Genomic DNA, 25,228 nt, shown 5'->3' on the forward strand with positions numbered 1-25,228 from the left:
AGGGGAAAATCTGCCCCTAAATGATCGTGCTTAAAATTATATTATTTTTGCTTTCTAGTTACCCCACAATTTAACCTTCTTTAAATGACATAAGATTACATTAAACAGTGACAAGTGGTATAGGTCACATAAAGAAAATGTAAAGACCACTAATATTTAGCAGATCCTACACTGTGGGCTGGAAAAGATACAAAGCCAGGGAGAATGAATTTCCTTACCCCTCAAATAAATCCAGCTCCTGTCCACAGGCTGAGGACAACACCTCTTCAGGATGGAAAGTTGACAAATACAGCTCCCTGACTGTTTAGTAGGCAGCCCCGCCTTCCGGAGCCATTCAGTCACTTGTGAAGGTGCCAGGCACCGTGCTTGGCACAGGAGACTCAGCGAGAAAAAACACCAGACCCAGCACCTACCTCCTGAGTTTCCAGGAGCCCACGTGTTCATGCGGAAGACAAACAGTGAACAAATAAATACACAAGAAAGATGGTTTTGGACGCTGTTCAGGGTAAGGTGATAACAGGCGGGTCACCGAGGTGGGGGACATGGTGGACAGTCTGGAAAGGCCCCTCTGGGGAGATCCAGCAGGAAGGTGGTTCATTTCCCAGCTCGGCTAGGGGCTCGCTGCTCACCCTGTTTCAGGGGCTCTGGCGGGGAGCGGGGGCCGCTGAGGTTCCGTGACCCACCCTGGGCAGCCCCAGCAGAAGTTCCTCAGCCCCCGCAGGGCTCTGTTTCCCCACTTCCTGGCCTTTCCCTGATCCAGGAAGGCCCTGACCGCTCTCCCGTTTTCCCAGTTACTCCTCTCGCTGCCTGCCAGTGTGTGTTACTCACACGCTCCAAGGAGAGGCCCGGCCTCCAGCTCTCAGGATGTGGAGAGCTGCAAATAGCACGGACAGCTGCAGCTGCAGGGAGCTGCCGGGAAGCGCGCCAGCTGCTGCCACCGCGGAGCCGGGCCTCCTGGCCCCCGAGGCAGCCGCGCAGAGCCCTCCCCGGGTTAGGCCGGCGCGCCCGCGCAGACCACGGCCGCCCTTCTCCGTGCTGGCGCACACGGGCCGACGCAGGGCCGGCGAAGGGGAACGAACGCGTGCCCTTAAGCGCTTGCTACCGTCTCCGGGACGGCCCGGGGCTGGGCCGGCGCCGACCTTTGCCTCCTTCGCACGACGTGGAGGGGGGACGGGAGCCTCGGGGGAGAGCTGATTCAGGCAACCTCCGTGTTCGTGGTGCCTGCCTGGCCTTTCCTTCGGGATTTGTTCAGTCTTTTGACATCATCTCCTTAAAATATTTTTCTCCTGAGTTTTCTGCTAGCTACAAGACTCACATTCTCCCCTGGCCACGCTCCTAAACTTGAAAACATGAGTATTATTTAGAAAGCACCATAGAAAATTTGTCTTTAAAGAAGGAAGCCTATGAGGAAATTAAAACGGACCCCATACTCTGCTCCTACACAGTCAGACTAGGGATGGGTTCCGGCTCGTGCGCAGTCCTGGTCTGTTTCCCCCCAGAAGTGGGAGGTGACCTTCTGGAAGCCGAGCGTGGCTGGCGCCCAGCGCTTTCACCCTTCTGGAAGGTGGGTGCACATTCCACAGGTGCGCAGCTCCACCTGGAAACAGGACGCCGCCCGGCAACACTGAGCTCCGGGACCCAGCCCTCCACCGGGACGCGGGTTGCTCCCTCCGAGGCCCTGCCTGGGGCTGCAGGGGAGTTCTGGTCCCTTCCAAGGCCCAGGTGCCCTGAAAGGGTGGCGGGCGCCCGGCCTGCCGTGGGCTGCAGGCTCCGTCCCATCCTGGCAATGGCCTGGCGGCTGCGGGGCAGGCACAGAGCCCCCCGCCCTCCTCCCGGCCGGGGCTGTGCTGGGTCTGGGCGATGCTCGGAAGGAGAACTGCTCTCCTGAGGTAAGTGGGCTGCGTGAGAAAACACAACTGCTGAGATTGGCCCGGATTCTGCTCTGACGGTCGGCCTCGGTCCTGGGGGAGCTTCTCAGGGCAGTTTTAGCTCCTCTCTCAGCCTTTATGTGAAAAGGCGAGAGAAGACACAATTCAGAGATGAGTGTGCAGAGCTGTAATTGTCACAGGTAACTGTTGTAAACGACCATGACATTATATTGTATTTTCATCTCTCTTTCTTCTTTCTGTTTTATTTTTCATTATGCAACCCCAAATGTTAATGTTTATCAGCTGATGTTAAGAATTCGGCTGGTATTGAATACATGTTACCGAGACGGCCTACCTCCAAAAAAGAAAAAAGAAAAAAAAAAAAAAAAACCCAAACCCCCAAAACTTTAAAAGCAAGCCCATACAGGTTGACAGGTCAGCACTGAAGATTTTATGAAATAACAAGATTTTCGGTGAATGGGAAGCTCCATTATATTCTTTCTCTTTTTCAATTAAATTTTAAAGATGTTTCAGCACATATGTCTTTCCCCCAGGTGGGGGTTTTGTTTCAGGTTTCCTTTCTGCTGCCTGAGAGTGCTTTAAGTCTGCCAGCAACTCCCCTGAGACAGAGGGAGCTCTTAATGCGGAATATTAACTCCTCTGCCTATTATATGCATAAATCCAGGCCTACCTCTCTCTCAGGGGCATCAGGAATTGGTTTTGTGTGCTGTTTGGAGAGGCCTTTGCGTCCAGAAACAAAGAAAAGTGGAAAAAAGCCCAAAAAACAATACCCCAGAGAAATAAGAGTGTGATGTCCAAAGACCTAAAGCAGCACTGAGTTTCAAGTCACTGCTTTTCAAAAACAGTTCACACACAGGCTTTGGATTCGCACGGCTTTGTGCCGGCTCTTACCTGACCACTTGCTAGGTGTGTGTCCTTGGGCAAGTATTTAACCTCCTATGCCTCAATTTCCCCATTTATAAAACGGGCGCAATAATCACAGTGACTTTATAAGGCTTTGAGGACATGTGTGGAATTTAATAAAATAATCCATGTAAAATGCCTGGCACAGTGCTTGGCACTTGGATAGAACTCAATACATAGCTATCATCTTTTACAGAACAGTAACAAATTATATAATAAATTACTCGCTTACAGTAATTACTATTATGTTATTACAAAGTCTCATTCTCATTTCTCCTTCAACTTGGGTTTCCACCTTAATGCAAAACATACTACCATGGCTTCATTCTAATTATTTGAACTTTGAACTCTAATTATTTGATGTCAGTGGTTCCCAATCACCTGGGGAGCTCACAAAGGGACTGAAGCCTGAGTCTCACCCACCAGGATTCTGATTTAATTGACCTGGGGTGTGGCCTGGGCTTTGGAAGTTTTGAAAACTCCCCAGATGGTTCTAAGGCACAGCCAAGTTTGGAGACCAGTGCTTTTTGGTGTTTTCCTAATCGAAAAGGCAAACAGATGCTTATAGTTTAAATCAAATTAAAGCAGTAAGTATTATTAAAGTAAGTATTCTGAGCTAATAATTTGACTCATTTTGCTGCATTAGCCATTAAAATCAGCCAATCAACCGACTTATTTTCTCACAGAATTTGTAAATTTTGACTGATTTGACCAATTAATTTGGTAAAATTTGATTTATTAAAATCACATGGCCACAGGCTCAAGTAAATTGAATTTGTTGAGAATCAGCCATGATTGAGTAGGTATTTGGAACTTTTTAAGTTATACATTACCACAGGAGTTCACATTATTTAATTCGATCTTATACATTTGCTAAGAAACTGAGCATTAAATTAAAATGCTGATAGTTTTGGATTCATTTAGTAAAAAAAATAATTGATTTCTCAAAGTCCTATAGCTACAGGTTAAAGGAAATTGAATTTGCTGGGGACCAACTAGGATTTTAAGTGTAACTGGGAATATAAACTACCACAGGAGTACATATTATTTAATTCCATCCTGCACATTTGCTAACCAACTGGATCTTAAATCAAAATGCTGTGAGTTGGGATAAGATTAATGTTGTCTCGTCCCTTGGATCTCATCCTGGGGACCTTTAATGACATGTAAGTTGCTATCAGATTTGGACACTGCCGTCTGTGTCTTATTAACCTCTTTAAAAAATTAATGAGCGTGTTGGTCCACTTAGTGCTTCGGTCATAGTGACCATCAGATGAATCATGAGAGAGGGAGCGCTCGCAGCCTCTGTCAACATCCTCCATTAGAGGCACAAATGCTAGATTAGAAAAAAGTCCCTGAGCCTCCTTCCCCGGGAGTTCAGCATCTGTCTGTGGACCTGGAGCATAACCAACTACTTTATCTGGGCGCAGCAAACCTTCCTGGGATGTGTCCATAGCTGGACAGAGCAGAGTTCAACCACCACTCATCTGCAAGTGTTTATGTTTAAAACATAAAACAGTTAAGTTGAAAATCAGGCAATTTTACGTGTATGGGCTACTTCCCCCACTACAGGACAAGTTATTTGTTTATTAGGACATTTATTTGTAAAAGGCAAAGGAATGACATCATTAGAAAATGGAGTGCATAAGAAAGAATTACCCCTTCTGATAGTTTTATGAAAAGAGGAATTTTGGCTAAGATTGAGTAAAAAAAACTAGCCCTTAATGGTCTAAAGGGTAGGAAGGGAATGAATATTTAGTAAGGACCCCTTCTGTCCTAGGCTCCTTCTGTGCATAATTCCCTTTAATCCTTACCATATCTCCTCAAAAGCGAATCAATCCCAATTCATAGATAGGGTAACTGAGGTTCAGAGAGATTAAGTAATTTACTCAAGCTGCACAGCATGAAGTCAAAGAAGTGGGACTTGAACCCAAGTCAGTCTGCCTCAGACCCTACAAGCTATTCACTACATGTCAGGGTGATCAACTGTCCTGGTTTGCCTGGAACATGAGGCTCAGTTTTAAAACCACGACAGTCCCCAGAAAACCAGGACTAGATGGTTACTCTACTCGGTAACCAGACATTACTGCTCCCTTAGCCAGCCAGATTCCAGGCCCAGGTCTGCCCAAGTGGGAAGGATGGGAGACCTGGGTCCCTCATTTATTTCAGAAAAGAATATATCCAACCCTATTACTTTCCCACTGGAGAAAGCATGTTTGACCGAACTACTCTCTCTTTAAATTATGTAGGTCAAGCATTGTCAAACTTTTCCCCCGAAGGACCATTTTTTATTTTGTGGGCCACAGAGTCTCTGTCACAACTACTCAGCTGGGTCATTATAGTGGGAAGCAGCCATGGACAATACAAAAATGATGGGGTGGGCTGTGTTGCCAGAAAATTTTAGTTACCAAAACCGGAGGTGGGCTGGATTTAGCTCATGGATAGTGTGCCAAACCCTGATGCAAATTGTTAATAAAGAATCTTTTGCATAGATAATCCAATTTGAAGAAGGATTATTTCTGGAAGTTCCTTTAACTGGGGTAGGGCCAGCAGGCAGTTGGGAGCTGTCTTGTGGACTAACCTATTCATCAGTTGAGTAGTGCCTGCTATTTTGGGGCTATGGAATTTGCCTTTTCTAATCCTACTCAAAAATCACTAGCATGTGGGTGTGTGAAGGCAGTAGACTCACAGCTCCGGGCACACACCAGCTCCCCTCCCTCGTCTGTGGGGAGATAGTAGTCACATTCATGTCTCCACTGTCTTTTCAACTTCTATTTCAAAGCATCATGTAAAAAGTAATTCCTGTTGCACTCTACATCATCTTAACATATATCCATTTGCTTCAAGATAGCATTTTCTTTCTTGTGTGCTGAAAAAATATTACTAGATTTTTCTATAGTGAAAAGCAATGCCACTTTAGCACTAAACAGCTTCCACCAAACCAACAGTCACTCACGTGTGCCTCCACCCACTGTGGGTACTCACCCTGTGAGGTCAAGTGCAAGCTTGCCAGTCACGAATTCTGGGACTCCCGTGGTTGGGGCCAGACAGCCAGAACGGAGCAGTGCGGAGGGACCACTCAGGACCGTATGCCCCAGCCTCAGATATGCTTCCAAGAGGAGTAGGCACAAACCAACCCAGTTTTTGAAATTTTACTTTTTGAGTTTTATTGTTACTGAAGTATAGTTGATTTACAATGTTGTGTAACATAGTCTTTTATTACAGTGTTGTATAACATAGTCTTTTTTTGCCGGTGGGGGTGGTGGTGGAGATAATTAGTATTTATTTTAATGGCAGTACTGGGGATTGAACCCACGACCTTGTGCATGCTCCATATGCACTTTACCACTGAGCTATACCTTCCCCCCTTGTGTAACATAGTCTTGAATGCAAAAGGAGCAGTGGGCGTGGCTTAAGGAGGGGGGAGGAAAAGCAGATTTAGGGGGAAAAGAGCAAATGGTAATGCTCAGGATTTATAAACCGAGTACTGAGGGAGGTAAGAAACGGAGTAGCTCAGGGATGGATGGAAGAGGCTCTCAGGCTTTGGAGGCAGCAGGGGGTCATGAGGAGGACGCAATGGCTAAAGTAGGTAGAAGCCCTGGACTCTGAAGCAGGAGCTTGGCCCGCAGGGAGTGATCACTTCCCTACAGAGGTGGTGTCTGAACCAGGCGAGGAGTGCCCTGTGCTCTTTTGTTGTTGTCCTTCTTCATTTGCTTAATGATCTCTGCCTAAACTCTTTCATGTTTGGCTTAAGAGAAACATTAGAACCAGTGTCTCTTCTGACTTACTCTGGCTGCCGGATGCACAGACTTCCAGACAACAGCCACGTCGGACACATGTCCACTAATCATAGCTTTTGAGTTAACCTGTGACCTGCCCAAATTACCAGCTCAGGCGAGGTGGGGTTCTGACCACTGGTTTCCATCACTGGGGACACCGCTGGGTCCTGGCCGTCCGGCCCACACCACAGGAGCCCCTGAATTCGTGATGGGTAACCTTGCACTTGACTTTGGAGAACTGAATCAAAGGGTGTATGACTCTCAAAGAGAACCATTTAAAGAAGGTATTAGAACAATTAAGATCAACACATCAACATAGATAAATATTTAGACCATGCATGCATTAAATGAGGTGCTATTTTGGTTTGATGATAAAATCAGAATCAACGATTCACCTGAAAACATTTCATAATTGTTTATCAGTTTAACCCACTGACTTCAGTCTCCTAACCTTACCCTTGTAAGAAGGGCATTAATACTGAAGATTATCGTGATACCCAGCAGAGAAATATACTGTAATTAATAATTTAGCTTCTTTGTGCTTCAGCTGCTTTCCTAAATTACTTATGAAACAGCCACAAATATGACTGGTGCTGCTGGGGAAGTTCACATTATCCATTTCTTATTTAACAATGGAGTCATTAGAAAGAGAGAGGGAGAAGGGAGGCTGGGAGTGAGAAACTCGTTGTATTAAATACAGATTCTGGTTTCTCGAGAAGCTGCGTGTTTGGTTTGGCTGAAGGATATCAAAAGCCACTAAGCAAGAGAATGACATTTGTTGCAGCCAAAGTAAACAATTTTTATTTCTGTTTTCCATATGCAAGCATATGAGGAGAACGTAGCACATTTTATATTTGTACATTTGGGGAAAACATGTAGAATTATAAGCATCATAATATGAAACACGTCCCTTATGCTACTGAATGCTTCCTCACTGCTCTGGGAGGGCTGCAAGGCCAAAGAGTAGGAAAATTGGCGATCCTGCGAAATTTCAGTGTGAGTGTGGATTTTGTATGGTCCAACAGAAAGAACCACACCTGAACTGTCTCAATTGTGTGGAATTTTATTCTATAACCTGTTTCCAGAAGATGTGACTCAAATATCAGAGAAGCTTATCAAATGTAACCCTCATTGCCAGGAAACTTTTCCTTGAGCCTTACTAAGGTGTTTTTTTCCCCCCGATCTCGAAAGAGATGGAAATGTTTTCCATTGGCCATGTACTCCAAAGTTTTCCCTCTCTCTCCCAAAGAAGAGTTATTTAGAGGCAGAAGCCCCACCCCCAGACACAACATAATCAAATGGATGCCTTTCCAGCGAGGCTATGCTCAAAAGTTCAGACAAACTGGACTCCTTTTTATGAAATACCGTTTCTCGACACTCTTAAGAGTTATGCCTGCTCAACAAGATGGTTGCAATAAACTTTATAAACGTCCACATTTTGAGAAATCAAAATGGGTGGGTGTTAAGAGTGGAAACATTAGAATTTAATGAAAAGTTATTGATAATATTAACAAAGTCTTTAACAGTGCTGGCCACACAGTAGGTGCTCAGTAAGTATTACAAACACTAGCAATTATAACTTTATTATTTGGGAATAGTCACATTTCATGACAAATGGCAGCATGAATATACACATTTATAAATGCAGACACCTATGCATGTATATAATGCGTATGTGTAAACAAAGAAGTGGCTAACTTTTCTAACTGCCAAAAATAATCTTTGCTTCTGTATGAATTCATCGCTGTTTATTTGTTCTCCTGTTGAGAGCTGGAAAGGAGAGCTCTAGCAGAGTTGTGAAATGGCTCATTTCTTTTAGTTCATTATTAACCTTGAAGCTTCGCCATAATTATTCTAATCTGAGCGTTGAAGCCGCTTTGGCCATTGATTAAATGCCTAATCAATGAATTAAAATCGCAGACCACGCTGCACGGTGCCACCTTTAGCTGAGATTACAGAAGGTTTAGATGAGAAGGGCCTTCAGGTGTCACTGAGCACAGTGCCTCATTTACAAGTGGGAGACTGCGACCCAAAGACATCAGGGGACTGGCCCAGGGCGCTCGGCAAAGATCAGAGGGGTCATTTCAAGACTGGACATTCACCTCTACTTCCCAGGCTCTGCCCAGTCTCATTATCTGAAGGCTTTTTCCCTCTATAAAAACAAGTCTATCTGATTGCACTGTGTAAAGCCATTACAGTTGGATTTGCCTCCTTGGCCTCGTGTGGGTGTCAGCCTCGTAAGCCTCTCCAGTGTGGAGAAGAGGGATTATGAATCCAAGACAGTGAACAGGGGGCTCCAGCAGTTCTCTCCTTAACCTCCTTCCTTGCTCTGCCCTTGACACTACATAAAAATACACAGGGGCCCAGTAAGATCACCTCACTTTAGACTGAAAAAGTCCACTGTTTTACTTTTGTTTTCCAACTGTAGTTTTAAACAAAGTCTTTGCAAATAGGTCACAGGAATCTCTTTCTTGTATCTAGATGGCATTTTTGGCGAGAACTGGTTATTGGTGAGTTCAAGAAATCACTTGTCTCTGATTCCAGTGTTCAGAACGGGTGGTCCAGGGGGCAGATTTGCCTGGAACCACACCTGCAGAACCGCAACAGGCTCCGGGCTGGAGGCTCCCGGAGGCAGGGTGTGGGTCTCCTCCCGCTTGTATCTCCAGCACCAAGCGCAGTGTTCCGTGGAGTTTGTTAGATACGTTAATGAAAGAATAATAAGCAAATTAAATGTCTAGTTCTCCAGAGTTTCCAGGGCAGGCACTGGGGCTTTCTAAAGTTGTGTCAACCACACCGGATGGCTACGATGACGAGACCAAAACACCAACCCGCCAGCCAAAAACCCAAACGCCCTTCCAACTCTTCCATCCACGTCCGGGAGCCAGTGCGAAGCGCATTCCCAAGTCTGAGCGGCAGCCTTAAACTTAAGGGGGTGACTTGGGAAGGCGCCCCCACACCTCACTACTTCTTTCCGAAATGCTGGCCGACGTCCTGTCTTTCACTGCTGGACCAGGTGGCCACGGCCCACAGCACCTCACCTCCTCAGGATGGATCCACGGCAAAGCCCATTCCCCAGTTTCTTGCCTCCGTGGGGTTGTGTATAGCCTGGTGTTTCCCATCAAGAAAAAATGAGCACTTCAGTTTTGCTTGCTGGCATTTTGGACAACTCTTCTGACCAAGGCCTTGCATCTGTGGCCGGAATCCCAGACAGCCTGACTTCTGATTAATGTGTCCAGTAAGTGGTGGAAGGTGCGCTGGAGCGTGTGCTGCTGGAAAGACAGCTCTTTAGACATCCCCGTGTTGCACACTGATTCGGCGTGTGTGGCCCCTTCGCAGGGACCGGCGTTCCTGCGCTGAGTCTGCGGTCTCTCGCTGGCAGGAGACCACGCGGGGGATGAACATGTCTTAAGGAAGGAGCAAGAGTTGAGAAGGGACCAAAGATGCAGCCAGGGTCCCCTCCCAAAGCCTATAATTAAACCAATAACCAAAGTTTCCTTCAGGAAAGCTCAGTCCTGATCACTTGTCGGGGTGAAACTGCATCTGAAGACAGGTTTCCGAGATGTGAACGCTGAGGTCTCTTTATAGCAGCACCAGCAGTAAAATACCTTTATGTTGGCCACATTCACTTTTCCAGAGACATCAGCAAGAAGAGGACTTGCCTCCTAGATGGAAAAAGGACACACTGTTCCCTTTCTTAAAACCTTCCACTGTGTCGTTTCACCCCGGGTTTTGAGTTCTGGAAACACGGATGTGTGTGTCCCTGAACTGAGAAGACTGTGTGCCCTGGGTCCTTCACACGGCAGCTGCATTTCACAAAAGAGAAATGCTTTTAACCTGATTTTTCCTGTGGCATTTAGCAAATCTGCCCTGGACTTCGCCACATCCATTTTTTTTTTTTCCATCCCCAAGGCACCGCTGTGAGTGGGTAGGAGGGAAAAACATTAACTTCACTTAAGCCTGAAGAGAGGTCAGCGACACGTCCAGAATCACACGGGGACCCAGAATACCTGCCTGGGCGGTTTCTGAATCAGTTTGAAGGCTGGCTATTTAAACAGCAGGAGATGTTTACTCATTTTGGAAATCTCTCGGGCTGTGTCTCTAAAGGGCTGACAGCTGGCTGAAGGGGGAAAATCACTTGCTGCTTGCTCACTACTCTCAAGCCAACCAGGTGAAAATAAAAATATATTCCGAAAAATTGGTAGAGAAGTTCTCTCATGATAAATCTACAGTTGGGTTATTAGGGAGCGAGAAAGGTCTGTCTGAAGACAGCCCCAGCTTTTGAAGTGGATTTCACAGAGCAGGTCTGTGCCCTCATGATGGGCCCCACTCCCATCCCAACTGTGAGAAAAATAGCCCCTTGACATTTTAAACATTTTCTTGTGTCTGGGTGACTTCCCAAATATCTGGCGGCCTCCTCTTCCGTCTGTACCTAGATGACTGTACTGCAGACAACGTGGTGGAGAACGGAGTGCAATGGGCGACTTAACAAGCTTCTTCCAAAAGCTGGCACTCTGGGTACCGCACCCTTAGGCCAGTGAACATTACTAATCAACGCATGGAAATGATTGGTGCTAAATGAAATGAACCCCATTTTCAGTTCCGCTGTGGTTGAAACCCATTATTTTCTCTGATTCAATAAAAGGATCTTGGAAGTTGGTTGCAGCCTCCCTGGTTCCTCCCCTCCTGTGGGGACCCGGCAGTTCTCTAGCTCTGCTCTATGCTTTGCAAGTGAAACAATCTTAGTGCCTTTAACAACCCCTTCTCCTTCCTGCTCCCCGTCCAGCCAGCTGTACAGTCCTCTTGGAGCCGGCTGTGAGTTTCCTGGTCATGATTCTCAGGTAGTTTGGAAACCTGCCCACACCAGTGACCCTCACCCTCCAAAACAAAAACAAGACAACTCACAACCACCCCCCAGACTAACAAGAGGAGCAGCCCACCCACCCTGGTCAGCAGGCATCATTTATTTCAAATGTATCCATATGTGTGGTCATGTGGAGGTTCCTTTGGCCACTCTATTGAGCTAATTAAATTCTAAGATAGTTAAAAGTTTACTAAATTGACCAGAAAACTCTTAGTCACCAAATATGGCAATGAAATGAAAGCACGTCTTTCAAGAAGGCACTGGCTGTGACAATGACTAGACAAAGAAAGAAAATCCCTAGACTTCTTGGCAACTTGGTGATTTATTATTGCCCCCTGAGGTGTGTGCGTTTCCTGTTACTGATGACAGTCCCAAGAGCTGGTCCTACTGGATGTAAAAAAGGGAACTTGAGAAGAAGGAAAACTTTCTTTACAAGTTGAAAGTAAAAAAAGCTAAGCAGGTAATAGTTATATTTTAGATATGAAAAATTATAGACACTGGTTTCAGTTGTCAAAAAGCATAAGCTTAAACCTTCTGATTCCCTAATTAAAGTTCTTATTCAGAAAGTTCAAACACAACCTTAACAGCTCAGTTTGTAAAATAATATCATAAAAGGAGAGTGAGCAAATCATGTGTAGCTGTAGGACAGGGGAGATCCTATTACCAGTTACCAAAGGGAGGTGCAAGGGCCCCAGCGTGCTTGTTGAGGATCTCACTGGAAAGGTGGTGGGGAGCACACACAGTGTCATTAAGGAGGATGGAAGCCCAGGCTTGAGAAAAGGTGCAGCGAGCCAAGCACAACCTAGAGTTGGAGAAGCTACTTTTTTTTTAATCTGTGAAATTTGCATTGGTTTTGTTTCTTTCAGCGATGTCATCGGCACCCTTTGCACCTCACCTTCAATCTCCACCTTTAGCCTAAAGCAACGACACCCGGGTTACGGTGTGTATTCCAGGCATTTCAATCACCAAATTTCAGTAAAAACAAAAGTGGATTTCTCACAATTATGATCGTGGCTTGCATAGGCCCCGATTCATATTTTTCACCCTCACCTCACCTCCTCTCTCAACCTTCACTTCAAAAAAGAACAGAAAGAAACAGAGCATGTAATTTCTTTCCTTTCGGTTCTGGTTGAAGCGTGTGTTAATATCATGATGTCTGAATTCTCATCATATCAGAGTTTTAAAACTCCAACAGCTCTAATGGGTAGATGCATCTATTCATGGCCACTTTCAGTGGTGCATGTATACAGACTCTCAAATTAAGTTCTGACGGAGCAGTTTGAAATTGTGCGAAGCACAGCGACTTGCCCTCTCGCTAGAGTGACTGTCAGTGGTCCAACATGTTTTAATTCTAACTGCCTATTCCCCAGCTGCCTGACTAAAGACTGATATTATGTCCAAATCAAATTGCTTATCTTGCATTTCACAGCACAAAGGGAAATCCTGGGTGTCTGAGTTTGTTTCCCAAAGAGTTTCCATTAACCCAGTTCATATTTCTCAACAGGAAGTCTTCTAGACTTGGGAAATGATAAAATGTATGCAACTGAGAGCCAAAGATGATCGTAGATAAAGGTCAAACATAAAAATATATGCATGCAAAGAGTTAGAAATAATACATTTGGGGGCATTTTCAAAAACAGTTGCTTATTTCAAGAAGAAATTAAAATTATACTTCTTTATTTTAATTTTCAGATTAACTCACTTGGTAGAATACTTGGAATACTGAAATCCTCTCATTTTTAGGACAAAATTGGACTTGTATCTCTCTATAACAAGTACTAGATCCAGAAAAATACAAAGAGCTCCATAATAATGCGGCAAAATGTACCCTGCAAAATCACTTATCTAAAGGTAAGATTATCTTTTACTGATAAATTATTAAAAGGCTATTCAAATTAAGCTGTAGAATATGAATGCAAAGTAGTCAGAGTTACTTTTATATTTGGCATAATAGCTAAGAAGCTTAAAAAGAAAAGCAATATGATAACAGAACCACACAATGGGATAGCAGAATCGCTTGGCTTCCATCAAGCCTCCTCCTTAATGTTCTGCAAGAAGAGAACATGCGAGTCGCCTTCATTGTGGAAGCTTCTGGCCTTTGGAAATAAATGGCTGATCTTGATTAAAGCCTAGAGGAGATAGGCAGACACTTTGATTCGGGATGCAATGAGAGAAGCGGTTTGCTCTTCGGCCGCAGACAGAATCGCAGCTGAGTAAGGGCTGTGTAGGCCAGGGCTGGGGAAGAAGTCCACCTGGCAGGGAACTGAGGGAGCAGTCGGAGCAAACGAGACCGCAGCAGATGTCAGGGTGCAGACAACAGTGGAGGACACAAGAGTTCCAAGCAGGTTGTTTATATGGCCTGTCGTCTCCAACTGGAGCACACGTTTCACGTGGGCAGGGATTCTACATTTGCTCGTGGCCGTATTCGCAGCTCCTGGAACAGTTCCTGGCTCATAAATATTGGATGAATGAATGAACATACACTAAGTTTCAGAAGACAGATTTGTCCAAGGAAATTAAATTCCACAAATATCTAATGAGCACCTAAGCAGTGGTCTGCTAAGTGTCCTCAGGTGATGAAGAAGTCACTGCAGTGCGGCACAGGAATCCCCAGTGCTTGGGGGCGGGGGGGGGGGAGTTGGGGGGGTGCTGATGACATCAGGGAGCATCCTGGGAATACTGTCATTTGAGATGGTATTAAATGATGCGTGGTAGGAAAGGCGGAAACTGGGACCCAAATACCAGGCTGGCCTTGGAAGTTAGTTCCCTGAGCTCCCTGTGGGCTGGAACCACCTCATCTGCGTGCCTGGTGCTGGCGCAGTGCACTTCTAGCAGGTGCTCAATAAATGCCTGTCAACTGATGAGCTGGCAACAAGGATGCAGGGAGGCATCCGAGCTCCCTGCGGGATCAGCACGCTGGCTGGGACCAGCCTTCCTTCCTTCAGCTCCACCTTACTGACTTGAACGACCAGGGACAGTCCAGAACCGGGACTGTCAGAATCAGGGCTGAGATTTGTACCCCAGGATTAAACGTTAAAATGTCAAACCCCGGGGCCCTATTTGGGACTTCCTGTATCAAAATCTTGGGAAAGGGACCCGGAAACTAGTTACTGTAAGCAAATATACAGGCAAGTCTCCTGCACACCAAAGTTTGGATTCTACTAAAGTCGGATTTTGTAGACAAGTAAAAAGATCTAGTAAGAAGTCTCTCTCAAGTACCTGTGTTAGTAACTGAAATCCCAAGGGCATGAGAAATTAGCATTGTGGGTGGTTCCTGTGGACCAAAGACTGCAAAGATGCTTTCACATATAATAACTTAATACTCAAAAATCCAAAGGGGTAGTTTTATGATACCTATTTTTAAAGAAACAAGCTCAAGGATAGTAAATAAGTTGCCTAACACTGCACAGCAAGTATGGAGTGGGAATCCAAACCAGGTTTAATTCCTGAGACCATAGGCTCCCCTATGTCTTGCTGCATTTGGGGAAATGCAGAATAGAGGGAACCCGGACGTTCTGTAGTGCCTGTCTTTAGGAAATGCACATAGACCCCCATTTCTGATTGGGTGACTCTGTCAAGATGAATTTCTGGAAATCAAGATTTGAGGTTTTAATTATACATGCATTAGGCGTAGACAGAGTGTCTAGACCACCTATGACTTGAATAATCCTTATAAAAAAGCCCAATGCTGGGTGCAGTGGTTTGTCAGGGGCTGAAAACTCAATGCACAGGGCAGACAAGTCCCTTAAGAGGACAACAGGGGAGGTGCAGACTGTCACATCTGACACTGCTGCTCTGCTCCAGTTAACAGTCCCACCCAGGTGGCCAGGTCTTCTCAGATTTCAAAGAGAAGCCAAAAGTCCAGCTTCCCATGTGAAATATCCTGATTTTTAAATCTAGGTAACAAATTCAAAGGGCAAACAAACAGGTCTGGAAAACAAGGTAGGCTCCAGCCTACAACCTCTGGTCTGGAGCTAACTCCCAGGGACTTAAGCTACATGGAGTAACTGGGATACTGTTTAGTGAAATGTGTCTGTGCATCTTGTTTTTATGAAGGTATATTCTATCACTACTGCTGGTTTAGTTTAATCAAACATGCATCACATTGTCTTTGATTTTATGTAGGTGTATGAGACACGGCCTGAAGGCCAAATTTTTGTAAATTGAACTGGGCCTTCCTATTAACTTACCATCCCAGGGATGCCTCATTCTGGTTTTGGAGTGATCTTCAACCGGCACTGGACAATTTAAAATTAAATGATTTCCTGGCTGTTCAGCTCATCTTAAAGAAAAATGGAGTAAATTCTCTGGGGACAGAAGCTTCAGTTTTAGTAAGCACCCCACACTGCATCTGCTTTATATTAATTGATTGCATTTGGAGATCTTTTAAGAACTTCTTGGTGCTTAAGCATTAAAGCTGCCCTGTTTCAGAGCAGACATTCTCTCTTGCACATACAGACCTGATAATGTGATTTACTACAAATGATATAATGATACACGTTCTAAACCAGGAAGTTTAGAACAACTAATAGGGTTTTCGTCCTTATTATTTACCGGTTGTTAACTTATGTATAATGCCTACTTACTAGCCAGGGAATTACTGTTGTTCTTAACACTTACGCGCCCTGAATAATGCTCCCCTCTCTCGGTACTGGCAGCGCTTTAGGGAGTATTTTCATACGTATTTTACCACAGGGTTAAAAAGACACCTCTTCCGCCGCGCCTTTCTTTTTGCAACGTGTATGCATCTATGGCGTGTCATCAAGGGAGGCGATGTTAACCGATCAAAGCAGAAATCATCATCAAATCAACTTAGCACAATGTCACCACGTCAGCAGTCTAACGATGTTAAACGCATCAGAGACGGACAAGCACCAGTGTGAACGGATGAAAAAGGCACTTACAAGGATGACCCGCAAAGATTCCTAGTTTCAAGACCCAACAGAAAGCCTCTAGGAAGTGAAGCCGGCAGGTTCTACTCTCACTTATTTTCATCGCAATGGTTGTTGTTGTTGTTTTTTTTTTTTACTGTAGTTTTCCACTGTAAAACAAAAGCACATCCAATGAACCTGCTGGATTTTGGGGAAGAAAAGCCGCCGCCTCTTTCCCGGAAGTCTGACGGAGCCGAGTTCCCGGACTGCGCGGCCGCGGCCGCGGCCACAGGGAGCGCCCCCCGCGCCCCGAGCCCGCGTGCTGCCGCCGCCGCTGCGCCGAGGCCCGGGCGGGGCGGGCTTCACTGGGGCTTTTTGGGTGGGGGTGGAGTGCTGTTTTAGGAAAGCTCCGCGTGCCAACCTCCTCTTCCCAAGCGCGCCTGCTGCCCAAGAGCAGAGTTACCAGGCATGTCCTCCGGATGCCCGGAGGGCTCTGCACCCTCCCCTACCCCTTACCCCCCACTTCCTCCTTCCTCCACCTCGCCCCTCCCCCACCCAGCCTACCTCCCTTCCCCCCTTCCCCCTCGGTCTCCCATCCCCATCTTCTTCCTCCCACTCCTCCTTCCTCGCATCTCCTCCTTCCTCGCATCTCCTCCTTCCCCCCATTTCCCTCTGCCCCCATCCCCTCCCTCCCATCTCCTCCTCCCCCCACTTCCTCCTTTCCCCGCCTCCGCCCCTCCCCCCTTCTCCTACCTCCTTTCTCCAACTTCCCCCGCTCGTCTCCTCCCCCGCCTCCTCTCACCTCCCACCTCCTCCTTCCTCCACCTCCTCCCACTGCATCCCTTTCCTCTTCTCTCCCCTCCCCCGGCCCCCCAGGGCTGCGGGCGGCTCCCTCGTTTCGGCGTAGCCCACAGATTTGGGCCGAATGTGGTTCCCAGGCTCTGGGTCAAGAATTCAGACGGGAAAAGTTTGCTGGCAGCTCCAGCGGCCGGGCCGCCCTGGAGCCCGGGCCGCGCCGGCTCGCCGCTCCCGGTCCGTCGGCGCCCGGCAAGCGCGGCGCTCACGGAAGGGCGGTGGCAGCGCCCGCTGCTTTTCTTCTCACTTTCTCGGCGGTTCTGCCCCTGAAGTTGAACGCGGATTAAAGGGCAGCAATACCTTGTGTTAAGAGAAGAAAATGTGGGAGCCAAATGGGACTGAGAGGGAGAGAGGCGAGCGGGAGGCCAGAGAACGGGGGAGCAAGTTGGCTCCGCTGGGCTGGGGACGGAGGGTCCTTTGGGGCGGAGTTTCACATGAGGAGTGCACGCAGGGGCTGGGACGTGTAAAGACAAGGTGGCCTGGACAACGGAGTCCCAGGCAAAAGAAAAGTGTATGGTACTTCTGCTGCCAGAAACGATGGCCACACAGTTTTGTTTCTCACTTTTCCGTCTTCAGACCAGTGGATCCAGATCATGTAAGTCTGTATCATTCCCAATTTGCACTCGAGGACACTGAGGCAAGGATAGGCTAAATGACTTGGCCTGGCCACACAGCTCTTAGTGGCCGACCCAGGACTCAAACCCACATCTCTCTGACTCCAAACCCATATTATACTATGACCTAGTGTTTGCTGGTGTAAAACAGATGGTCCCACCTTAGCACAGATTGAACCCACACCTTGTTTGGAGGACAAGCAGATAGATTTGCAGGTAGGTATGTGCTCTGAATTCTTTCAGGCTCGTATTTCACAATGGACATAATCAGTGCATCTTCACCCCCGAGGATGTTAAGGAAGCCTTTCATTAGCAGGAATCTCTGAATTCCTAAACCCTTGCCAGAGTGAGTGCTTAAGGAGCTGTTGTCTCCAGTGAACCCAAGTCTCTTTGTGGCCTGTTAGGGAAATTCCCTGGGCCCTAGGCTGGTATCTCTGTGCAAAATGATTGGACTATCCAATAGGATTTTTAAAATCCCCCAAAGTCCCATTCTTCTACAAATGAAATATACAAAAGTAAAGAGGGAGAGACCAGCAAAACAAGCTAAACTTGAAGGTTTCATGGGACTTCTTGCAACCTACCCAGAAATCTCTGCTGGGCAGTGAAGAATCGCTGGGAAAACTGGGATTCTCAGCCTCTTTGGTATTTTTTTACAAGATACTGACTCTGGAGACGAGGGAGGTGGGTGCCTGGGTGGTGATGGTAATGGGACATGGGGGTCCTCTAAGAATGTGTGTCCCTTTCCTGTTTATCCTCAGCAAATAAAAAACACACCTGGTTCTCTTAGGCTCTTTAGTAGTTTCTCTTCAGAAGATTTCAAGATACCACTAAGGATTTTGTTTTTGCTTCCATTACTGCTTTAATTCTACTTAATGTCTACACACTCATAAGTCACCAGAATACACCCTAATCCTCACCCAAAAAATGAGATCAAGATTCGACAAGCCTAGCCATCTAAGAAAATCAGTGGGAAGCCTGCTTTTCAATTATAATGTTTTACATGTGGTCCAATACGGTGCAGGGGGATTGCTGTTTAAGAAGCACTGTAGAGTAGTACCTCCGTGTGCCATCTGATGGCTCATCTATTACTAAACCTCATACAGCACCCCTACTGATGATGAAATTCCCCAGAGGAGCAGTAGCAAGTTCTCCTCCTGGTTATCTTTCTTCCATATTTACAGGTTAAGAACTGAAGCCACCAAGAAGGGGCTTAGTACAACCTGACACCCAAGCCTTATGTTTTGGGGTGGACGGATGCCCTCGTGGGTCTGCGGCTAATTAGGCAGACAGTCAAGAGAGGAAGGGAGCCGGTTCCACGGGCTTGCATGGGAATAGCCGTGAACCCCTGCAATGGCAGGGGCTTCTGTTTCCAGGCAGCTGTTCCAAGGCAGAATTGGGCCATTTTCTCCAGGTGGGCCAACTTCCATAGTCTTTTCGTCATGACAGCCCACAGGGGCCTAAGGTCAGGCTTTCCTTGTATGGAGGAGGGACCCCCCGCCCCTCCAGAGGGTGGTCAGGGAACCTCCTTCCTGCTAGTACCCTGAAGAGAAGAGACTCAGGTGAGTTAAATGACTCAGACAGCCCACCGCCCTAAGCCAGTGTAGTTGGCTCCTGAGCAGCTTCCTCATCTGGTCTTAGAGCCCTTTGCTACTTGTGGGTGCCCCTGTGCACCTCACTCCCAGGGCATGTCTGCTACTGCGGTGCCCTGTGCCCCAGACCGTTCCTGGCGATCGTGCTGGAGACCATTCCAGATACAGTTCCAAGGCAATCTGGCGGCAAGTCTGGGCTGAGATGCTGCGTTAGAAACCATGGGCAGTGTAGATGTTTGCCTTTTGACTGAGACCATCTACAGACCATGCGTCGCTCCCAGGGCTGGCTCTGGGACAGGGAAGCTTTGGGCCTTTGCTGTGGCAGAACAGTGAGGGAGGTACTCAGGGTTTTCAGCGCCTCTTAAATCATCCCGAGTGAGCCACTTACTTCCCCACGCACAGGCTGCCGCTGGCTCCGTCACAAGAAGATGAACTACAAGTAATAAAATCAAGATGAAGTTCTGTGTAAATCTTTCCAGCTCACAAAGATGGTAGAAAGTTGAAGATGAAAGGGCTGTTAAAGACCATCTACTTCAACCTCCTCATTCTGAGGCTGTGAAAACCCAGGCCCAGGGAGGCTTGTTGATGACCCGACCATCACACAGCGGCTCCGGCTCCGGGGCGGGAGCTGCATCAGCTTTCCGTGGCTGCGGCGTGACATCCTTGCCGTCCCACTAGTCCTAGAGCATCTTTCGACTTTTGCAAACAGGTAAAGAGAAATCAGTCTTTCAGCATCTTCCCCTCCCTCTATGTTTATTGTTTCCAGCTGCTAAAAATTGGCACTTTTAAAAGTGGGTCATCCTGCCAAGCATGGAGGGTCAGGGCTCTGGTGAGCGCTGATTTAGAGGAGTGAGAACCAGCCGGTAGTTGGAGACATAACGGCCAGCCTCCTCCCTGGCATCTGGGGATTTCTGTCATTCAAGTCACTGGGTGTGTGCCCTCGGCCAATACTAAACCACAGAGGCAATTGCCAACTCCAGTACTTTTGCCTTCCGGGGATGGAAAGCTGGAGGAAATGGCATTTCCTAATCTCGTTGGCCTTGGATAGAAAGATATTTTTGCCTGATGGAAGCCTTCAGAGAGTAGGTGTGTATTTAGGGCCTGCAGCACTCTCCAGGGTCCTTTAAGGGCCCCGGCTGTCGAGAAATACTCACAGATGGTTCTGGCGTGGCCTTTGCCTCATTTAAGACCTTTGGGTTGCAGTCATCAACTTGAGCTGGCTTAAGCCTTACGGGAAATGTGTCATAAAGCAGGGTTTCATCAAGTCCAAGGACAGATGGCTGCCAGGCACCCAGGCAGGCCCCCTTCTCCAGCTTTGTCTGTGCCCCCAGTCTCTCTCCCTCTCCGAATTCGACTTTCATTTCTTCTTCTCTGTGGGCGCGGGGCTGGGTGGGAGATGATCCCGCTGCAGCTACCAGGTTACATCTCTCCTGAAGGCATTAGCCAGGTGACTGGCCGTCATCAGTCTAATTCCACATTCCCGGGAGGGAGAATGGGACTGGCCCAGCTTGCAGCAGTGCACAACCTGATCCAACCGAGGTGGCAGCAGGTAGGGCGCCCGGGGACAGACTGAGGGGCAGTTCTCCCAGATGGGAGAGGAAGTAGGGTGGGCAGACGTTTCCAAAGTGTGACTGTTACAGACTTTCATAGAATTAGTTTTTGATACAGAAAAGTGGTATGGTGCAGGTGGAAGTCTGGGACAATTCAAGCACAATAGAGACTTTATTTGCCTAAATTCTTTTTTTCCCCCACAGATTAAAATCTTTAATGTATTACATCACTTACACCGTTGATTACATTTATAAATATATTTCAAACTATAGTCACATTCGAATCTCTCAAGACTTTGAATATCAAAAAGACAAATTTACAATTCTACCAACGCACTTAAACTCACAAATTAATGTCTAAATTCTTTTCCCAAGCATGGTTTGAAAACCTAAACATTTAGTTAGTTATTTATTTTTTCCCTGCTTTTTTTTTTTTAATTGAAGTACAGTCAATTACAATGTGTCAATCTCTGGTGTACAGCACAATGTCCCAGTCATTATTTGCCTAAATTCTTGAGTGACAAATTCTCTATCAAGAAGCAGTGTCTTTTTTAGAGAGCAGTTTCCTTGCAGCTCAGCCCCTGTCCTCTGGGCTTTAAGAAAGTGCAGTCAATCAATCTGAGGGATGTCTTAATCTTTTATGTGCTGATCATACATATTTTCATTCTGTTGAAGTGTGTTAGTGGGGTAGATCCTGAAAATGAAATAAACGGTCAATTTTTAATTTGTATGTGTTGATATATATAGGTAGATAGATATGTGTGTATGTGTATATATGTACACACGCACACATTCCTATCCTTTCAGATACCCAGCGTACTTCCAGAAAGGATTGGAAGGAACTTCTAATAAAAACACAGAAGAAATATGACAAAAACCCATGAACACTAAAAAAGAAGTGAAAGCCCCAGTAGCAGACAGGTTGCAGTCGAGCAGCGGCAGGGAGGGGCAGACTCTTAATTCCTGACCTGAACTTTCTAATACGCAAGGCAAAGAAGCAAGTATCATGAAGTGAATAGCCATTATTATTTAAGCTATTATTAATTAGAAGAACATATTATTTAGAAGAACTCTAGAATAGTGGAAACATCTAGAATGGTGGTTCTCAAAATACAGTCCAGGGACTCCTGGGGTCCTCAGAACCCTTTCAGGAAGCCCATAGATCAAGACTATTTTCAAAATAGTACCGAGACATTGCCTCTGTCACTCGTTCTCCTGGGTGTACAGGGGAGTTTTCTAGAGGTTACGTGCCATGCAATCTGATCACAGACTGCATGCAGAAGTAGGTATGAGAGCCCAGCTGTCTACTAAGCTAGACTTTCGAGAGATTTGCAGAAATTTAAAAATAATCTCACTTCTCTCACTAATTTGCCTTTGTTTTGGAAAATGTATTTTCACGAAACATACATTATGTTGATGTACTTTGGGCTTACTGCTTTTCTTTTAAATGAATTAATAAATGCTTAATTTTGTTTTAATTTTAATATGGTAAGGACTGATGGATATATCCTATAGAAGCAAAAGCTCTTTGGGGTTCTCAACAATTTTTAAGAATGTAAAGGGTTCCCGAGACCAAAATGTTTGAGAAGTGCTATCGAGAATCTTACTGTCCATTTGTGTCTGAGATGGTGATGTTTGCCACCAGAGTTCCTTTTTAGAAGGCACTGATCATGTCTCTATTTGATCACTATGTGCAAAACTAAAATCATTTGATTAATAGATAAAGTATTATTTTTGTACACAGACATTCATTTATTCCTCATTTTATCTGTGCAAGAAACATTTATTGAGCACCTGTTATGCATGTTCCAAGTGTGATACCTGTCTCCATGGAGACAAGGAAAGGCCACAACAAGTGGGACCCCTGCCCTTGTGGAGATTTGTGATCTAGTTTGCAAAGGGGGAACGATGATGACTTGAAAATAACTCAGGATCAATGTAAAACCAGATGGAAACTGCTTTTGTTTCTCTTCACATGAGCTGCCAATTAAAACAAATACTATTTATTTTACTGAGTCTGAAGATTTGGGGTATTGGATTTACTGGTGATTCAAGTTACAGTAGCCCTGGTCAGTTATCATTGTGTTTAAAGGTATGGCATGTTCTGAGAAAACTCAGTAGAGATCAACCAAAATCGACATTAGAAAGTATTATACTTGTATTTCAAATAGATTTTTCATTTTGGAAATACTGGACTTATTGACGGCTTTATTAATGAGATGAACAGTTCATCAGATGCTTAAAATGTGATTCAGGTGATCACAACTGACTCACAACATTTCAGTAACGTGTATAATGCACTTAGGAAGACAAAACTACATTGTACAGTTATAGTAAAAAAAAGGAAGGAAGTTTCTAGGTGTGGCAGTGTCTGATGTTAGGTGAGCCTCTGGCGAGGAGGAAATGTCCAGCGTTGGTAAAAGAGAGATGCCAAAGAAAACACCAACTGCGAGGTGCCATTAGAACTTCATTTCCTTCTTTCACAGCATGGCTGGGCTGGAAGGTCAAGGTGGTACGTGCATATCTCAGTACGTTAGACAAAAACCTCTTATAGTGTCTTTGTTGATTAGTGGAGAGATATGGGGTCAGTATAGGGCAAACTGGACTGATTTACAGCTGGTTGAACAATCACTTCCCCAAAGTCTTGATAATAGACCCGTTCCAACTTTGACGGAGGTCTCCGTTGACTTGCCACAGGACTCCATCTTCAGCTGCCCTCGGTACAGTATTGTTATAAATGATATCCTGAGGAAATCTGTTGATGGCAAAGATGGGAGGAATAGCTTATACATTAAGATGCCAGAACCAGGGTCCCAAAATATTTTTAAAAACTGAAACAATGTGCCAAGTCTAATAAGTCAGAATTTAATAGGGAAGTATCCTACCATTGGGCCTTCAAAAGCCATCCAAACAAGTCTAGGATGTTTGGAACCTAGCGTGTTTAAGTGGAACCAGGATGAAGCAAATACAAAAATGTGTCTAGAAAGGCCTTGTGATGAGTAGGCACCACTTGGCTTCTAGGATGTTTCCTGAAGCTCCATGATACCAGTCGGTGTTAGGCCAGGGGTCAGGAGCGTGAAGGTGGGGAAGAAACTCAGGAGAGGAGTGTGGTTTAAGAGTGGAATGTGCAAAAGGAAACAGCCAACTCAATAAGTGGCTCCCTAAAGCGCAATATGGGAGGTCTCAGATCATATTAATGGGAATATTATGTCTAGAATAAAGGAGGGGATGGTACTGCTCTACTCTGCAAGTTAGGCCTCTCCTGGAATATTGGAGGCAATTCTGGGTTACTACCTTTTACAGAGACTTTGACCAGCCAGAAAAATAGAGAAGACAGCAACTAAGATGGAAGGGGTCTTGAAATCCTGTCACAATCCTGCAGAGTGAGGCCCCATTGAGGCCACAGGACTCCTGGCTGCCTCTCAGACTTCACTTCTGCCCGCTCCCCTGCTGTCTGCACTTCAGCATCGCTGACCTTGATGTTTCTCAGACCTCACACATCTCTCATTGTGGGGACTTCGCTGCCCCCCCCCCGCCCCCACATTCATGTGGCTCATCCCCACAGTCCAGTCAGGTCTTTGCTCAGATGTCACCTCCTCATGAAAAGTCCCTTACCTCCCAGAGAAGCACTCCCCTTCCCAGTCTCTGAACTTGCTTTTCCTTCAGTGGTTTTATCCTTACTGATGTGACATTATACATTTACTTGTTTAACTGTTTGTTTTCTGTCTTTCTCAATAGAAGAGGGGTCTCAGGAGGGCTGGGGCTTTGTCTGGTTCCATCTTTTGTCCCTTGCTCCTGATACACCTCACTGAACAATTTTTAACAGACTTGATGAAGAAAGCGAGGCCCTGCTGCAAACCTACAAGAGTAAAGCCTCTGAGAGCTTCTCAGATACTGAAGGAGCTATGTCATGGACGAGGCTTTTCCCATGTGGCCAGGCTAGAGGGACGAGTGGACGCTGAGGACAGAAACTTCGAGAATCTCAGGCTCTGGGTAAGGAAATGTTTCTCTGAGTCGGAAAGGGTGGGCCTTTGGGAGCATACCTTCACACCTGAGGACACACATACTGAAGAAGCCACTTGTTAGGGACATTGTTTGGAAGTTGAATTCATTAATACTGAAGACTTTTTCCATTCCGAAATTTTGGGAGATTGTCCCACATCAGCCCATCTCTTTCTCATTAAAACATTTTTGAATATAGCCTACCAAAATAATTTAAATAAATAAAATACAAAATAAAAATACCAAAAAAAAAGACGAATCAATTTTTAAAATACCGACATGTGAACGCATTTTCAGTGTTTTTCATGTGATAAT

General features: G+C 45.9%; 2 long non-coding RNA genes across 14 annotated transcripts in view; one reads left to right on the forward strand and one right to left on the reverse strand.

The window, feature by feature from the left end:
• Positions 1-209: 209 nt before the first annotated feature.
• LOC105086592 (uncharacterized) overlaps positions 210-25,228 on the forward strand; it is a 99,973-nt gene continuing 74,954 nt past the window's right edge. The window contains exons 1-4 of one of the 10 annotated variants that reach the window (XR_010383677.1): positions 210-505; positions 13,125-13,283; positions 19,764-20,070; positions 24,738-24,904. This is a non-coding gene — a long non-coding RNA (uncharacterized LOC105086592). Of the gene's footprint in view, positions 506-1,070; positions 1,890-13,124; positions 13,284-17,054; positions 19,184-19,763; positions 20,071-24,737; positions 24,905-25,228 lie in introns of those variants that run through there. The other 9 variants (XR_010383675.1, XR_010383676.1, XR_010383682.1 and 6 more) reach the window with 9 other exon arrangements.
• LOC135322788 (uncharacterized) lies at positions 13,354-17,103 on the reverse strand. Of its 4 annotated transcripts, none has more exons than XR_010383685.1 (3): positions 17,057-17,103; positions 16,337-16,473; positions 13,354-13,878 (listed from the first exon to the last, which is right to left on the reverse strand). It is a non-coding gene; the product is annotated as an uncharacterized LOC135322788 (long non-coding RNA). The 4 variants fall into 4 exon arrangements; XR_010383687.1 differs by lacking the exon at positions 17,057-17,103 and adding an exon at positions 16,868-16,924; XR_010383686.1 differs by lacking the exon at positions 17,057-17,103 and adding an exon at positions 15,623-15,714 and having other exon boundaries at positions 16,053-16,609.

The sequence above is a fragment of the Camelus dromedarius genome, chromosome 13 (assembly GCF_036321535.1).
Source record: "Camelus dromedarius isolate mCamDro1 chromosome 13, mCamDro1.pat, whole genome shotgun sequence".
Lineage (NCBI taxonomy): Eukaryota > Metazoa > Chordata > Mammalia > Artiodactyla > Camelidae > Camelus > Camelus dromedarius.